The sequence below is a fragment of the Natator depressus genome, chromosome 4, assembly GCF_965152275.1.
Source record: "Natator depressus isolate rNatDep1 chromosome 4, rNatDep2.hap1, whole genome shotgun sequence".
Classification (NCBI taxonomy): Eukaryota; Metazoa; Chordata; order Testudines; family Cheloniidae; genus Natator; species Natator depressus.
Window position 1 is genome coordinate 89,688,315 of NC_134237.1, and position 13,188 is coordinate 89,701,502.

Below are 13,188 nucleotides of genomic sequence, written 5' to 3' on the forward strand. Positions count from 1 at the left end.
AGTTGGAAAGAATTGGGGCTGTGGCTTGGGGGAAGGGGTGGAATGGGGGTGGGGAGGGGGCGGATCAGGGACGGGAAGGGGTGGAGTGGGGCAGGGTGGGAAGAGGCGAGATGGAGGCTGGGGCTTGGGGGAAGGGATGGTGTGGGAGCAAAGGGGGGGGTGTCCCGGGCCCTGCACCCCCCTAGGGACAGCCTTGTCTGTTGGCAAAAGCAAACAGAACAAATGCACAGTTTTTGCCAAAAAAGTGGAGTGCACCCCTTTAGTGGGGTGCAGAGGAACGTTGGCGGGGGGCCCGGCAACATGAGGCACTGGGTGGTGGGGCTCGAGCTGTTAGCCCCGGTGTGCGGGGCTCAGGCTAGTGGTGACACCAGGCGGCTCAGGCCAGCCCCACACATTGTCCCATTAACTGTACATCTGGATAACCTGCATTACCAACAGTCCCAGGTTTACAATAGCGTCGGTGGTGCCATGGAGCCAGGCCCATGCTCAGAAGGGGCCCCAGCCTGTTCCAGTTGCACTGTGTCCTGAGACCCCGCCAGCCTGCTGGCTCCCCCTCACCCATCACTTGCTCCTCTTGGCCTGCCCACCAGCTGGCCAAAGGCTCTTCTCCACCCCCTGATCTCACCTGTCAGCTCCTCTCTGCCCCCTGGCCAGACCCCAGTGCACCTCCCGCTCGGGGCAGTCTCTGATTCCCACCACCTATGGGGCCCCACCTGTCTCCCCGGAGCTGAGCCGCCTGGGACTGGTGCAGAAGCCTGGCCAGTCTTGGTCAGTTTGTGGGGGAGGAGGGACAGTGGGTGGGGGCTTTGCTGGGCCCCTCCAGGCAAGTGGGTCTTGAGGGAGCCTGGCCTGGCTGATTGCGCCACTCCTGAGGGTCCGGAGCAATTCCCTGCCCTGGGACCAGCCCTGGCTGCACTGCCAGCTCCACCCGGCAGACACACTCGCCTCCAAGCAGAGCTGGTGAGTGCGGCCGAGAGGCAGGGTGTGGAGGAGTGGGTCTCTTGGGTGGGGAGGTGTCTGGGGTGGTGTGCTGGGCTGCGAGGGGGCGGAGAACATGTGTGTGTTGGGACACTAGGGAATGGGGGTTCTGTGGGGGGTGCTGGGGACTTGTGGTGGGGCTGTGGGTAAGGGAGGCACTGGGCAGGGGTGGTGTTGTACAGGATGCTGTGCATTTGTGAAGGAGGCCTAGGGGGCACTGGGCATAGCGGGTTCAGGGAAGCTCTTGCCATAGGGAGTTGGGGGCAGGGGGGATGTGTGGCACAGCATGGGCCTGCCCCCAAGGGGAAGGGGTATGCTGGCAGCACAGGGCTGGGCGGGCCAGTTTGCATCTGGCAACTGCCAGTTTGTAAATAGTGCCCTTGCACCGGGCTGGGCGGAGCAGGGTCGCCCCTGCCATGCCATGCCCCATTGATTCTGGCTGGCCACTTGCTCTGGGGACTGACCTCCCCATGCCATGCTCCATTGCCTCCATGGGGGCCCACAAATATATTTGGAGCCGGGCAGTGATAAGCTGCCAAAATCTTAACAACTGGTTCCCTCCTCACCCCACGAGGGGGTCGTGGCCCACCCCTGCCCCCCGGAACTCCTGCCCCATCCAACCCCCCACGTTCCTTGACGCCCCCCCAGGACCCCTGCCCCATCTACCCCTGTCCCCTGACTTTCCCCAGAACCGGGCAGGAGGGTCTCATGGGCCACCGTAGTGGGTGCCCACCCCACCCCTAAGAGCCAGAGGGATCTGCCGGGGGGCGAGCTGGGGAGGCCCGGCAGTACTTACCTGGGGCAGCTCCCAGGAAGCATCCGGCAGGTCCCTCTGGCTCCTAGGCGCAGGGGAGCGTAGCTAGGGGGGAGCAGGGGGAGCGGTTGCTGCCCCCACTGATCACATCAAAAGTGGCACTTAGGCACCAACTCCGTGGGTGTTCCGGGGCTGGAGCACCCACGGGGAAAATTTGGTGGGTGCAGAGCCTCCACCGGCAGCTCCGCGCCCGGCCCCAGCTCACCTCCGCTCCGGCTCCGCCTCCGCCCCTGAACGCGCTGCCCTGCTCTGCTTCTCTGCCCCCCACCCCACCCCCCGGCTTCCCGCGAATCAGCTGTTCGCGCGGGAAGCTGGGGAGGGCTGAGAAGCAGGCGGCGGCTTCACGCTCAGGCCCAGGGAGGCGGAGGTGAGCTGGGGCGGGGAGGGATTCCCCTGCGCTGCTCCCCCCTGCCCTGGGTAACCTGCTGTGGTGCGGGCGGCCCTCCTCGTGACGCCCCGGCCCCAGCTCACCTCCGCTCTGCCTCCCCCTCCCTGGGCCTGAGTGCGAAGCCGCCATTTGCTTCTCAGCCCTCCCCGGCTTCCCGCACAAACAGCTGATTTGCGGGAAGCCAGGGGGCGGAGAAGCAGAGCGGGGCGGCGTGTACAGGGGAGGAGGCGGAGGCGGAGCGGAGGTGAGCTGGGGCCAGGTGCGTGGCGTGGCGGGGAGCTGCCAGTAGGTGCTCTGCACCCACCATATTTTCCCTGTGGGTGCTCCCGCCCCGGAGCACCCATGGAGTCAGCGCCTAAGGCGCCACTTTTGGCCAGTTGTTAAATTTAGAAGCCCTATGGGACAACCGGTTCTAAAAGGGCTTCTAAATTTAACAGCCGGTTCCAGCGAACCGGTGCGAACCGGCTCCAGCTCGCCACTGGAGCCCGGCCCACAAAAGGTTAATCTGGCCCCGATTAGCATAGACATTTCAGAAGATGGAAGACCCACTTTATTCACTGTAGAGTGTATTGGTGTGAATTTCAATCCATCTCCCGTTAGATTTACAGGCTTTCGGCATCTAAGCTCTTCCTAAACTTAAAAGTAAGTTTGCTCCTATAATTATTTTTGCTTTTGGCACAACATGTGCTATTAATTTGTCTGACAGAAACATGTTTAATGCTGTGATTGCTCAACCCATGAAAAGTGTAGCTCTCACCCTGATGCTTATTTGGTTAATTCATAACAAGTGGTGATTTTTAGTTTGGTGTCTTTTAATTTCTCTTTTTTATTATGGCCAACCTCTATTTCTCACTTGATTAGATTTCAAATGGTAATTTAGAAAGTAAGACAAATTAAAAGAGAGATTTTTTTTTACTGGGTTGGGCAGGAAATGGGGTGCGGGAGAGAGTGAGGGTTCTTGCTGGGGGTGCAGGCTCTGGGGTGGGCCCAGAAATGAGATGTTCAGGGTACAGAAGGGGGGTCAGGCTGGGGCAGGGAGTTGGGGTGCAAGAGGGGGTGAGGACTCTGGAGTGGAGCTGGGGAATGAAGGATTTGGGGTGCATGAGGGGGCTCCAGGCTGGGGGGTGGGGCCGAGGGATTCAGAGTGTGGGAGTGGGATGCAGATTGAGGCAGGGAAGAGGGTAAGGTGTCTGGGCTGCAGGTGCTGGCTCTGGGGTGGGGCCAGGGATGAGGGATATGGGGGGGCTCAGGGCTGGGGCAGGGGGTTGGGGCTCAGGGTTGGGGCATAGGCTTACCTCATGGGCAGCTCCCAGTCAGCGAAGTGCAGCAGGGGTGCTAAGGCAGGCTGCCTGCCTGTCCTGGCACCCAGTGGTACTGGAACATTTTTAGTAGTGGGGGGGTGCTGAAAGCCAGCCCCCTTACCTCGGTGTCCCCACCCCCTGAGGTTGGGAGCAGTGCTGTGTCTCTGGGAGTGGGGGACCTGGACAGGGTAAGGGGGCCGAGGCCACAGCTGGAGGAGGGCATGGGGCCAGCAGCGGAGCCCTGGGCAGGGGCCAGCAGCCAGGAGCCCACATGCGGGGCCAAGAGAAGAGCCCCGGCCATGGGGCCAGGCGTGGGCATGGGGCCAGCAGCTAGGGCCCCAGGAGCAGAGCCCCACATGTGGGGCCAGCAGGCCCCAGGAGCAGAGGCCTGGGAGCAGGGGTGGAGCTGGCATGGGGCCCCAGGGCCAGCAGCCAGGACCCGAGCCTGCCTCGGGTGAGGTGAGGTGTTGGGGGGGTGGAGGGCTGGGAGCAGGGCATAGGTGCAGGAAGCACCCCCCGCATCCCTACTTCCTGTACCCATGCTAGCATCACGCTGCACATGCCCTGGAAGTAGTGAACAACCAGCAGGTCCGGCTCCTAGGCGGGGGGGCCAGAAGGTGCCATGCACCGCTTTCACCCGAAGGCACCGTCCCCAGCTCCCATGGGCCAGGAACCGGCACATGGGAGTGTGGAGCCAGTGCTTGGTGCGGGGGCGGCGCACAGAGCCTCGTGGCCCCCGCTCCTAGGAGCTGGACGTGCTGGCCGCTTCAGGGGAGCAGCGGGATGTCAGCCAGTACAGGTAGGGACTAGCCTGCCCTAGCGCCGCAGCACCACTGACCAGACTTTTTAACAGTCCAGTCAGTGGTGCTGACCGGAGCTAGCAGGGTCCCTTTTCCACTGGGTGTTCTGGTCAAAAATTAGACACCTGGTCACCCTGACATCTACACATCTATTTTACAGCCACAGCCCCATGAGCCTGAGTCAGCTGTCCCCAGCCAGCTCTGGGTGTTCAGTTGCTGTGTAGACATCCATATAGTGCCAATTGTGAGGGCCCTTCATAGAACTTCACAGTAGAAGGTGTTTTCAGTCTGGCATCACTTGACTAGTGGTTAAAAGAGAGTCCATAGGCCTGTCTCCTAGCAGACTGGTACTCAGTGCTCAGTGGTTATGAGAGAGTCCATAGTAAACTCCCTTTCCAATGTGGTACAATCAACCAGAAGACTATATTTCCAGGTTTTGTAATCTGATTTAAAATGTTCGTTCCTCAAAAGGAGAACAGAAACAAAGACAATGGCCTTAAACCTAAAGCCATTACTAAATTGGATGGTTAGGGGCCATTTCCCCTAACTCCGCCCTTCCAAACTCAATGGGCCAAATTCAGACCTGGCATGAGTGGAAGCAACTCCATTGAAATCAAGGGATTTTTACTCACTTATGCCCAGATCTGAATTTGGCCCACTGGTTTCCTTAGGGCTGTATATGGGTAACCAGAGCCAGGCTCCTCTCTCAGCAGTGTGTTAACCTATTGAGAGGAATGGGGAGGTTCACCCCCTCTGAGTTATTGTTCCAGCCTGTCTTCAGACCCAGACAGATGTCTCTGCTTGGGTTACACTTAGGTCACATTTTCAGTGCTTTTTTGTTTTTAATGAACGTTTAGATTCTGATGTAATCACATGACTCCAGGAACTGGGGCCCTAACTGCAGGCCTTTAGTATCCCTGCCTTGATGCAGCCTTGGGAGTGTAAATGAAGGCAAATCTTGGCACTCAGGAAAATTCATCCTGAGGGTTGGACTTGCAGATGACATCCAACATTGCAAAAGAGCAGAGAAGGGGACTGCAGCAGTGATTATTCAAGGGACTCTGCATCTTCTGCATATTGCACAGCTTGGCTCCATGCCATCTCCATGTAGCCCAGCATGCAGCGTATTATTGGGATTGGTGTAGCTGCTGGCTCCAAAGTTACAGATATCTACTGGCCACAAATCCTCTGTTGGAAGGACTGAATCAGGCTGTAATAGTGACCATCAGCAAGCTGCACAGATGACCACAGACTAGTCTCACTTCTGACCATAGCCGCCATAGAGTTCCCTGCAGAAAGTTCTGGTATGTGTGAGGAAGGGCAACTTTACCCTTTGGGAGAAACTTCAGTTAAGGCTGCATGGACAGTATATTTATAAAAAAGGACTAATGCTCTTATCAGAGCTCCACACAGACGGCACCTATAATAATATTATCTAACATTTTGATTATTACAATTTTCAGTAATTTGACTCTTCTAATCTACTCATTTGTATTATACTGAGCCCACACCATGTGCCAGTGAATACACTAGAAGCTGAAGTAACTTAACTGAAGAAAATGAATAACTGAATAAGCCCAGTATGACAAAATGTACACTATGCCGTCCTGATGTAAATATTTTCAGCAGTTTGGAAGGATAAAATGCCTTCAATTAGAAAGGCCTCTCATTAAAATCAGATGGGATATACCAGCATTTGTTGTGGTCAGTCAATTGAGGCAAACTGTACAATGTGTTAAACTTAAAGACAGCAAAACTGTAATGAACCATTTTTTTGGTTTTGCATACCACAAGCAAACTTCTAAATCATGAGGTGCAATTTCATTAACTGGTGCATCTCCAGCTTTAGACCTTCCAGTCTTTGTTCTCATTCCAGTGGGGTAGAATGAATCCCAAATGGAAAATATTCCCCCTTTTTATTTTATGTTTTTGCTGAAGAAAATCTAAAACCGCCTTGAACCATTTAAAAGAACCAGTTGAATGGGTCTGTTAATTGTGCAGCACTAGGCATTAGTTCAGAGAAGCGTCTAGTCTACTCAACCTGGGTAGATAAGAGGCAGATTTAACATAGGACCTCACATAAAAAGACACTTCACCAGCCCTATAGCCCTGATTCTACAAAGCACTCAAGCATATGCTTAATCCTCATGGAAATCAAAGCATGTGTTTACATCCCATTGCTGAATAGGGATGGGCTTAAGCACTTGCTCACAGTTAAGCATGTGTAGCTTAAATACTATTTTAAAACTTCATTGTATATAATGATGACATTTCATTAGTAAATATTTAGCTTAGGTTTTATATTGATTCACTGCAATTCAGTTTTTAGTATATTTTGAAGGATAAACAAAACAACTTATAGTATGAATCAAAGGATAAAAGCAAAGATCCATTAGCCACATACATCTGCATTAGTGACTGCTGAATTTTTTCTTTTGTTTTTAACCTGAAATAGGATTGCTGCAGGATCAGTGTTTTCTAATGAGTACATCTTTAGAACTGGCCTTCTTCCCTTTGAAAACAATGTTTGAACTGAATAACGCTTCCTTTCTTAGTGGAAAAATTATCATTATGGTAATTGAAGGCGCTGTATTTTTAGTGATTCATGTAATCACTAGACTAGTTTTCCTCCAGTGAAAATATTCTTTCAGACAAAAAAGAGATGCTCAGTCACTTTATTGCAATACTGCATACCTGTGTAGCTTTTTATGGCTTAGATGTTTATGGCCTGGTACTTTCTTTTTTTATTCTTATCTATAAAAGGTAAGATTTTTGTAATGTTTAGCTTGCTTGTTCTAAAATAGTCAAACTTGAAATCAAGATTACGGAGTATGCCCTTAATTTTTAAAAGACTAGTCATTCTAATACTGATTCTTCAGCAGCTGACTCCTAAGAAACTGACTTTTTTTTTTTTTAAATAAATGTGGGTTTTGGATTATTTTCTTTTTGCATGGTTCTAAACTGAGCTATTTAAACCACTCTCCTTGCAGCCTATAATTGGTCAGTAGCATCTGACTGAACATGCTATGTTCTGAGTAGATACATTTTTTTTTTTTAGTTTGAAGAATGAATTTAAAAGTAAAGAGAGCGTTTTTTTTTAACTTAAATATACAAAAATAACTTACAACTATCATATTTTAGGGAAGGTGCTGTGATGGACTTACAGAAAGGAATATATAAATTTTAGTTGTGTTTTTGCTTTACAAAAACAATGTTCTAAATAATATTTAGCAGTTCCACAGTACTTTTCATGTGTAGCTACTGAAAAAATACTAGAAGGATTAAAGAACAGTGAAACAGGTAAATATACCCATTTTGTAGACAGATAAATGGAGACAGTTAGGATAAAGGACACCTGCAAGACGGAGGGAGGGGGCAGAGGAGGGAGTGGAATAAGCTATGGTCTTTTTTGCTGCTGTATGTTATATAAAAAAGGCTTGAAAGGTCTCTCTTTTTTTAAAAAGACTTCTTTTTCCCTGCTTCTTTTTCATATTAAAAATATTCTAGGCCTGAAACTCTGTGATGATTAGAAAATTAGTGAAATGGTAACTTCTCAAGAGCCAAGAAAGTGAAAGTTGAACAACTGAGGGGGAAAGTGATTTCTAGTTAAATTGTTTTTATAAGTCTGGTTTTAGTTGTTTTTGCTAACATCTGTATAATTCCAATAACATTATGGATAAAGGAATCTTTTGTTTAAATTCAGCACCTTTGTCTTTTCAATGAAGCTGTTAGATCTTACAATAAACATTCTCTGATTCCTCCCAGAGGTCCTTTAGCAAAAGCAAGGAAAACCAAACCTGATATTTTGACTGCTAAAAATAAAGTCAATCAAAAAAATTGCGCAGGCCTCATTTATGCACCATAAAGAAGCAAAAAAAGGGATAAGTGATTTGCCTGCGGTCCCAGTGAGACAATGGCAGAACCAGGAATAGAACCTAGGATCCTTAAAGCCAGAGTCTGTGATTAGAGACCTAGGTCTGTGTTCAAAGTCCATCTTAAGAAACAAATGAAGCTTAAATTTCAAAAGTTCTAAAGCAGATTAGGGTTACTCAATCTTTTCTGACTGCCTCTTCCTCCTTCAGGGGAAAACAAACACAAATCTTTGTCTTGAATCAGTCCTTAGGTTTTCATTCAGCTCTTTAAACCTGTACTAAATGTTGATAAGGTGCAAGAGAAAAGACATACTACGGAAAAGCATAAAAGCAAATGGAATTTATGTGTATATTAAAAAGAAAACTAAAAACTACAAATGATTTTTGTTACTTGAGAAGTCTGAACATGCAGGTGTGTGCAGCCTACCTTCCTCGGTGGTAAGTAACCAGTAGGGTGTGGTTTGTTGAAGCTTAAATCATTTAGGCATATGCAGTGAAGCTTGTCTTTTCTACTTTTTGTGATGTCATGCATTTCCTTGTGTGGTACAACCAATAAGAGTTTTCTTCCTACAGAGATCAGACTGGAAGGTCAAACACTGTTCGCAGACATCTGCCAAAGTTTATTAATTTACACCTGCAGGAATCTAGCAGCGGCATACAACCCTGTATATGAATTAAAGACAAAGTAAGACAGAAAGGTGAGTTTAAACCATTTTGTTCTGACTTTTATTCTTCAGTTGGCCACACATTTGTCTAAAAAACAAATGTGAAAGGAACTGATCATGTGAACAAAACACTGTACTTTTTTAGAGGAAAAGACCATGTGAGAGTTGATTAGTATCTCAGCTTTTATAATTATGAAGTGACACTCTAACATGGCCACGGCAGTGAATTTTTACTACTTCATACATGTAGGGTTCAGTCTCTCCATAACCTAATATGCTGATCATTTTCATACTCTAGAAGAGAAGGCTTGTAACTTTATTGCAGTGTAACAGTATTTCTTCCTAACTGCTTTTAAAATACTAGTTTAGATGATAAGGATAATGGCAACTTTCATCCACTAAATCTCTGTCTGCTAGTTTTGTTTTATTTTATATTTGTATTTTTCTAAGTAAACTTTCATCTGTGGTAAAGTATATTAAAATCAAAATGATACCCCTTCAGATCAGAATGTTGAACTACATTTGAAAAGAGAAACTATTTAATTTAATTTGTGTTAATTTGCTTTTGGCACATATTGTCTTTCTCTAGCTTAATCTTGCAGTCAAATTTTAATTTAAAGCAACTAAAGTTTTTCATAATATACTGCAGACTATGACCTTGATCCTTTAGACAGTTACACTTATGAATAATTTATGCATATGTTAATAGTCCTATTAACTTCTGTGGGTTGTCTGACCTATGTAAAATTAAGCTTGTGCAAAAGTTCACAGGACTGGACCTGTATTGGCACATAGATGCTAAAGCCCCAATTTCAGCAAAGTGTTTAAGCGTGTACTTAAGTCCATCCCATCCCTGCAAAGCACTTTCGCACATGTAGTCAAAGGGACTTTATCAGGTGCCTGAAGTTAAGCAGGTACTTAAGTGTTTTGCTGGGCTGGGAGGATGGACTGCTGAATTGAGGTCTTGTATATATAGATAGCTCAGAAATATCATAAATAGACTATACAGAACACAGCTGCGGTAATTCATGCTTTCCTTTTATTGGCAAACAAATTGGTAACAAATTGTTCAGCCAGCAATAAAAAGAGCAAGACTGGCCTTAAAAGTTCTCACTGGGGAGCTACATCAGGCGCTTGATTTTTATTTATTTATTTATTTACACAGAACTGTGCTGTGGAGTCCTATGTAAAAATTGAGGGCCTGGTTTTTCCCTAGGATGTATTTGTATTTACACAGACAGATTCCTGCAACATAATACCAATAGCAAGGCAGTTGTTCCAATGAAATAAAAACAGCACTTTATATTATCTGCTATTGTTAGAACAACAAAAGCACTAATCTATAAATGGAATGCTAGGATTCACCATTGGGTTATATAAGGCATTTGAAAAGATGCTTTCTTTGAGGAGTTCTACACTAAATACTCTAATCCACTTCTTTCCTGAAATGAAATTAGAAAATTCTTCTTAAGGAAGTAATCTGTTAGCAATTTACTATCCTATACTCTTCCACCCAAAAACTGAGTGTATATTTTCCAAAAATATAAATTGACACAAGCTGTCTGTTAGCCTTCTCTTGCCACCTGAAAATATTTCTGCCACTGCTGTCAATTCTTTTTACTCGCTTGGGACCCATCTTGTTCTCAGTTCCACTAACATTAGTGCTATTTAGAGGATTGTTCTTTGCTTGTGTGTTTGGGCATGAACTGCTGCAGTGCTTTATTGAAGCAGTGAGTTGGAAGAAGGAAGGCCCCTGACTCAGTATCATGCTTGTTTATCAGAGGAGAAAATTAAAATATCCTATCTGAGAATTCTGAAGAGTGTCCAGTATCTTCCTCAGGATAACATAAATGCCAATAAAGTATGCACACAGGATGAGATGATAGATAAGCTTCATTTCATTGTAGAACATTCAATTACTGTGTTGCATGTAAAAATATCCAATAAAAGCAACGCTTTTTCAAGCAGGAAAGCAAACAATCAGGGGAGTCTCAAAGTGAGAGAGCTATCCAAATGGTCTGTTAAAAGGATACTGACAGCTCCAAAATGTGACCTATTTTAATATGGTCCCAGTCCTGTAGACTGATCTGCCTGGGCATACACCTGTGCCCATGCACAGGCTCATTGACATCAGTAGAACAGACTTGTTTGTCGTGTAAATAAGTCCGTTTTTTATAGTGAAAATGGCTACACACTAAGACATGCAGAAGTTCAATATTTTCCCATGATTGAAATGCAGAAATAATTGCTTCACTGAAATTTCACCCAAAGAAATCAGGGCATGTGAAGCTGTACATCTTTTTCTATTAAACTTCCGAAAACATGCATTTTGATTTTTTTTCACTTGAGTTTGGCTTAAAAAAATCACCTGAAATCAGAATAAAATATGTGACTTGAGGATATTGAATGTGCAAATGAAAACTTTCACGTTAAATAAATCTCAGAGCAGCAACTGCACTTACATGGCTCTGATGTAGCCATGGTGGCACATAGAATGGACTTTCATCCTGCACGCTTCCTTCAGCAAGAATCACTATGGGAGGACTTAGGTTTCTTAAATCCTTCAAAATTGCGTCTTCCAACCTTGTTTGTGATTGACCTTATGCTCTGCTTCCTTCGACCATGGCTCTATAGCCCTTCTGTAAAAGCATACCTTCTTTTTCGTGTTGGACATGACCTCACCATTGCCGGTGTCCTGTTCTCAACCTGATGCAAGACTGCAACTTGCCAGGAGAATACTGCCAACAACAAATGGTTGTGCCCGGGTTTGTCTGAACCAGACTCTGCATCGCCTAACCCCGTATGTCTGAATACACACTGGATGCTGCTTGGCAGGAAACTTCATGAAACGAACCCACTGCAGCTTTCCGATACCTATGGCTGCCTCCTACAGATTTGTCTCTGGCAGGGAATGGTTTGGCCCAAAACGCAGTGAAAATTGGGATCTCATCCCTTCCCTAACCCATTTGCCTCAGTGACATGAACATCAAAGCCTACAAGTACTATTTAAATAATACTATTATAAAATAGAGGTAATTGTTGCTTTTTCTTTGGAGTTTCTTTAAGGCTGATTTTTGAGTGCAGACATTTATAACACCAAAAATGCACTACACAGCTTCAGGACTACAGCAGTATTTTGCAAATAGAATTTAATGCTACGAAATTTGTACCACATCCCTGTTTCTTGTGGTTCCATTGCAATGAGGTCATCTAATTGCTCTACAGCTACTTAGGAGGCTATCAAGATATAGACTCTGAGAGGCCTTATTGGCAGGATGGGTCTGAGGTTACTGCAAATGGCTAAGCTTCATAGGAGGAAAAATAAATATAAAAAATCCAAATAAAAAACTTTCATCCATGCAGCCACTTTCACCTGATCTTGTGGCATGTGCCCATAGAGTTATGAATTCACACTAATTGGTCTTCTCCCACCAGATTAAGTTGCACCAAATTGGTCTCCACACCCACAAAACCAGTTCTCAGAAGAAGACATTAATTCAACCACAGTATTCACGATCTTCTTTAGCCATAAGTTACCAGCATGTCCTGGCTGACAAAACAGAACTCTAGTAAGCCTCTTCATTTTGAGAAGAATGTTTCGAATGCATTAATAGTGGACTAACAAAGCATGTATGTTAATTCATACTGTACTTTAAAGGGTGATTTAATGGAGTTGCATGAAACAGGTGTAAAGCAGTGGTGAATCAAGTCCAGTGAGTAGTATCTGACTCAGTGGCACTATTCACAGAATAAAGTGCTCCTCTACATGAGTAAATGTGGCAGAATCTGTCCCTGAGCAAAGTTTATGTGCATAAGTATTTTCAGGACAGAGCCTTTAGTCAGTAGCCTGCTGAATATAGGGGTTTAGAATGGAAACACTTATGCAAAACTTAACCATAGCAATTGCTTCTACTTCCACTATGATGCTTAGTGCTCTTACAGGCAAAATAGGCAACGTGCAGTGTTACTGTGTTTTACAGATGAGATAAACTGAACAAGAAAGGGTGGGTTGTGTGTCCAAGGCCCTGTAGGGATTAGAGGCAGTATTAGAACTCAGACCATGTTCTTTGAGCCATTTGGCCACACTTTTGTCTCACCATTTATTCCCTTATTTTAAATGACATCTTACTTTTGACATAGTAATTAACATTCAGCCTAGCAGTAAGGTTCAGTTTTTAGAAAAATATCCAAAGGTTCAGATGCTCATTCAAACTTTTTAAGCCATGGCTCCACAAACTATCCGAAATCCTACTCCCACCCTTGTATTGTCTTTTTTTTTTTTTTTTGGAGGGCCTGATCCCCCAGCATATTCAGGGGCTGCCCACTGGCCTACTTCACCCTCCTGTTTCACCCCATGCTTCATCCTGAAC

The 13,188-nt window shown here is 46.1% G+C and overlaps 1 protein-coding gene across 2 annotated transcripts in view; it reads left to right on the plus strand.

Moving 5' to 3' along the window:
• Positions 1-13,188, plus strand: part of LNX1 (ligand of numb-protein X 1) — a 127,165-nt gene that overhangs the window by 11,349 nt on the left and 102,628 nt on the right. Inside the window, exon 1 of one of the 2 annotated variants that reach the window (XM_074951399.1) lies at positions 8,712-8,851. The exons of the other annotated variant lie outside the window; for it this stretch is intronic. The gene's annotated coding sequence lies outside the window, so the exon portion shown is untranslated. Of the gene's footprint in view, positions 1-8,711; positions 8,852-13,188 lie in introns of those variants that run through there. 2 annotated transcript variants of the gene reach the window in all.